We start from the raw sequence: 5,442 nt of genomic DNA, 5'->3' as shown, positions 1-5,442 counted from the left end.
GGCAAATGGAGAGTGTATGTGGACTACGCGAATCTTAACAAGGATTGCTCTAAGGATCATTTCCCTTTGCCACACATCAACTACATGATAGATACCACACATTAACCTTAATTACAATACGCATATTTACCAACAACTTGAATATTTAAAAGCTAAAGCCGTATTTCGGATATTCAAATAATACAAATATACAAGAATTTGAGAAATCACTGTGACGATATGCATCCTAGAATTTTTGGATCGTGTTTTCAAAGCAAAATCTTGAATTTCTAGATTTTTTAACGTCCCTAAAGCTAAGCATTCATGTACATAACTAGATGACACCCTCATTGTAATGTTACTGTCACTAAGTTAGTGAGAAGTATATGATAAATTTAACAATATATAAATTAAAAAGTAATAATAAATAATAGAGCCTAACAATAAAAATATTTAAAAGTTTTATAACTCCATAAGAACGTTTATAAGCAATATACATTGTTTTTTAATTTTAGAAGAACGTTTATAATATGACATATACATAGAAGAATGAACTTTGAATTTGACTTTAACCTTGACCCTGACCATGACCTCGACCTTGACCTTGACCACGCCTACAGTGCTTGCCACCGACTTTGGAGGTTAAAGGAAATATTTAATTAGTTATTAGTTTAGTGAACAATAAGTTCAGTTGATAGATTATAGGAATGAAGCATATAGGTAAGGAATATTAATGTGATGGTTGGCAGTTGGAGACCGGTCCATGTTCCCATGTGAACTTGTCTTCCTATTTTAATATCAAATTATGTACAAACAAAATAATTGAGCTTCTTTTATCGTGTGTGTATATATATATATATATATATATATATATATATATATATATATATATATATATATATATATATATATATATGGTTAGGTTCATGTGAGACGGCCTAATTTTGTGAGACCGTGAGACGCATTTTTTTATTTTTTATATTTTTTTTAGTTAATTCAAGTTCCGAAAATAATATTTAATAAAAGAATTTTTGATTTTTCCATTTATTTTGCATTTTAAAATTATTTTTAGAATATGTACAGTGTAATATTCTATTTAGAATATTTCACGTATTTTTCAAAAAAGATAGAATTTTTTTTATTTTTTTTAGTTAATTCAAGTTCCAAAAATAATATTTAAAAAAAGAATTTTTCGATTTTTCCATTTATTTTGCATTTTAAAATTATTTTTTAGAATATGTCAGTGTAATATTCTATTTAGAATATTTCACGTATTTTAAAAAAAAACGGGTTTTTTTATTTATTATTTTTTTAGTTAATTCAAGTTCCAAAAATAATATTTAAAAAAAAGAATTTTTGGATTTTTCCATTTATTTTGCATTTTAAAATTATTTTTAGATTTGGTCTCACGGTCTCACAAAATTAGAATGGTCTCAAATGAACCTGAACATATATATATATATATATATATATATATATATATATATATATATATATATAGAGAGAGAGAGAGAGAGAGAGAGAGAAAGAGAGAGAGTTAGGATCATATATAACCTATAAATATTGTGTGAACGTATTACCAAATATCGTCCACTCGTTTGGTAAATGTATTATAGGAAATTGGTTAATTAAATTAATTATTATACAAATTAAATACTTTTAAATTTGGAAACTTAATTGATAGATTTGATTTAAATACCATAATTTTAGGTAGTAATCCTTATTAATCTATATACCATCTCCAATCATCGACCATGCCTCTCTTTTTCATCATCGTAAACGCAAAATCATACTGGAATAGGAAGAGTTATTTTGGTTTCTTCTTCATCACTATTCTTTTGAACATCCATTATATGGCATCTAAACTAGACTGGAAAACCTAGACATCAACTGGATCATCCATAGCCAACACAACCAGCAGGTGTTTTTTTCATACGCTCACAATATCTCCTTCTTAGTTCTCTTTCTTTACCCCTTTTGGAATCTATCCAGAAAAGCTTCAAAAAATCAAGATACAACCTTAATAATGAAATCACAGTACCTTTTTTCTCTTCCTTAAATCAATGAATATCGATTTCTCCTCCCACTCCTTCATGAATCGGCACCAGATAATCCTAGCCAGGAAAACCTTTTAATCCTTCACGATGGTTGGTAAAAAATACGAGCATAGGTTCGACTCTCTCCCATTCTTTTTCTCAATGCAGGTCTGAGATTCTGAAAACAATAGTGATATTCTTTGCCCCTTTTATGTCTCAGTCACAAATCGTCTTCTTTTAAAATCGAGCATAACTCCTTTTGGTGTTGGTTCATCTTCTCAAAGTCGATCATAAATCGAGCACAACTCGTCTTCTCAAAATGATAATGATTTGTAGTTGTTTCATATCAAGATGAAGGTGGGTATTAGCATGAGGTTATTGTTGTCATAAAGGGTAGTCATTGTGTAGGTTATTTTTTGGGTGTATTCTTTATCGTGTATGCTTAACAGGTGCAATTTCTTTTGGTTCTTGTATTTGTTGTAGCATTAACAACCAAGATTCATGTGTGTTTGCTTTCAATTCATTAAAAAGTGGTTAATCTTAGTAATACATATGTGTGTTCAGACTAAATAAGATTGGGGATCGTTCCTCTGTGGGTTCAATTTAGAATAATTTTATTGAGCTTTTGTGTAATCCAGTTTATAGTTTATAGTCAGAGGTTTCCCTGACACCACATTCTTGTTTCATGGTTCAACTATAGAGATAATTTATATGTGAGATAATTATTAGCAATAATCTAAAATTCTAGTTTTTATTAATTTTATGTCATAAAATTAAATTTTCAAATCTATTTTTTCAAATGTTTAAAGTTGAACCAGAAGACGTGCAATTCATTAATTGAAAGGAGCTATCATCGATATTCTTTAAGAATGCATATGATATTCTTTTAGAATGTACAATGCAATATTCTTTAAGAATTCGTATTCTTTTTATCATGTTACTGTCTTTTTGTTTCTGCAATATTCTTTTAGATTGTATGTTACAAATAATGTAGTATATATTTCAAACAAATTCTTAAAGAATGTAGAATATAAGGTTGTGTAGTTACTTCAAAATATTGTATATATTCTTGTTTTATGCTACAAAAATTGTTGTTTTATGTTATAAAAATGGTTCATTGTTTAGTATTACTCTTTAAGAATACATGTGATTTGTGAAATTATATATAATTCTTAATTTTTTTTCATCTATTCTCATTCATTCTTAACAGATTTTTATTATATATTTTTAAGGACGGTTGGAATTTAGGAGACAATGAATGCAATTTAGATTTATTCTATAAGAATGTCTATTTTTGTATTTGTAATTTGTTATTTTGATGCAAACAATTATTCTTGAAAATATTCATTCGTATTCTTTAACATGTTAATTTAAAAAAAATCTCTTTAATGAAAGAAAATTGCGTGAAATGAATTGGAAAACAAATTTGAATGTGTTGAATGAAATTGTATTCTAAAAAATCTGATGTAATTTTAATATGTTGAATAAAATTAAAGATTTCAATTACTTTTTATTAATTAATATGAATTAGTTTCCTAATATGTAGCTAATATTAAATTTCTCTCTGTTAATAAAATGTCAAGTTTGCTATTATAATTATTTAAGTCAAATTTTATAGTAAATGTTATTCCATGATAATAACATGTACTTTACGATCACAACCATTAATTATTTTAATCTAATGGCCTCAATTTGGTCATACGTTCACACAATACTTGTCATTCACATTTAATCATATATATATATATATATATATATATATATATATATATATATATATATATATATATATATATATATATGGAAAAGTTCAATAGAGAACCATTATTAATCAATGAACAAATGAATCATTCCAAAGCGTCAGAATTTAAAACCATCAACGACAAAAGGAATGGTTGTAAACTTTTATAATTGACGCACATGTACCAGATTATAACAAAGCTCACTTCCTTTTTTTCATTTACAATTTTTTTTAGGCCAAGTTTTTTATCGAAAAAAAAATCGAATATACCGTTGTTCATGATTTTTCGTCCGGTTTTTATAGAGATCCATGATGATATATAAAAACGATTTTTTTTCGAAAAAAACCTACTTAATTTTCTTAGTTTTTTCAATAATTAAGTTTATTTAAAAAAAAAAAACTAATTATACCAAAAATATTATTTTTTGGTACTCTATTAATAAACATCAACACCGATTAAAAAAAACTTGAACAGTGTATATTCACACTGTGAATCTAAACTGTAAATATTTCTATTTTTAACATTCACAATATGAAAAATCTCGAATAGTTCAGATTCACATTGTGAATCTGAATTACTATTATGCATACTGTGAATTTGAGAAGGTTCACAACAAAAAACCTCGATCAGTGTAAATTCACACTGTGAATTTAAACTGTAAATATTTCAAATTTTAACATTCACAATGTGAAAAAGCTCCGATCAGTTCATATTCACACTATGAATCTGACTTATTATTATGCACATTGTGAATTTGAAGAGGTTCACAATGTGAATCTGAATAGATTTACAATATGAATCTAAACAGGTTCTCAATGTGAATCTGAACTGAAATATCGTTCTTTTTTTTTAACATAAATATGAATCTATGTTTAAAAAGTACAAAATATATGGAATTTTGATGTATTTATTAATTTGTTTTCTATAAAAAAAAATAAACCTTAACTTTTTTCTTCAAAGAAAATGAAGTGGGTTTTTTTCGAAAAAAAAAAAGTTCTTTTTTTATATATATCATCATGGATTTCTATGGAAAGAGGACAAAAAATCGTGCACAACAGTATATTCGTTTTTTTTTCGATAAAAAACATGGCCTAAAAATAATTTTAAACGAAAAAAAGTGGTCGGTTTTTTTTTGTAAATGGTAGATTTTTTGGTATAATCCGGTGTGTGCGTCCAATGTAAAAGTGTACATCTATTTCGTAGGCCGTTGATCGTCATGTTTTCTGATGCTCATGATTGGTGCCTTGGTTCATTCGTTAATTATGGTTCTCTATTGAACATCACTATATATATATATATATATATATATATATATATATATATATATATATATATATATATATATGGTTAGGTTATTTTGTTTCTTACATATATTGTATGTCCGTAAACACAATTCTAGACTAATGGATGAATAAAATCAATAGTCATGATCTGAGGGTTTATGATATTACAATAGGGTAACATGTACCATATAATCACAAAAATTTTAAAAGAAGAGTGTTTTAGTGAATTAACCTACATTAAAAAAAGGAAATTTCCAGATTTTGAGGGATAATTAATTTGTTTTTTTTTTTAAATCTGAATTTTTTAAATTAATTTAAATTTAATTCTATTATAATTCGTAATACTAACCGATTTTATTCTGTCAGAATGATAGAGAGTCAAACATAAACTAGTAAATACAT

At 26.1% G+C, this 5,442-nt stretch overlaps 1 long non-coding RNA gene across 1 annotated transcript; it reads left to right on the top strand.

Moving 5' to 3' along the window:
- The first annotated feature begins 1,728 nt into the window (after positions 1-1,728).
- On the top strand, positions 1,729-2,688 carry LOC128130575 (uncharacterized). The gene is made up of 2 exons (XR_008228504.1): positions 1,729-2,149; positions 2,236-2,688. It is a non-coding gene; the product is annotated as an uncharacterized LOC128130575 (long non-coding RNA).
- Positions 2,689-5,442: the final 2,754 nt, after the last annotated feature.

This window comes from Lactuca sativa, chromosome 1 (assembly GCF_002870075.4).
Source record: "Lactuca sativa cultivar Salinas chromosome 1, Lsat_Salinas_v11, whole genome shotgun sequence".
Classification (NCBI taxonomy): domain Eukaryota; kingdom Viridiplantae; phylum Streptophyta; class Magnoliopsida; order Asterales; family Asteraceae; genus Lactuca; species Lactuca sativa.
This window is presented reverse-complemented; position numbering and strand designations above follow the sequence as displayed.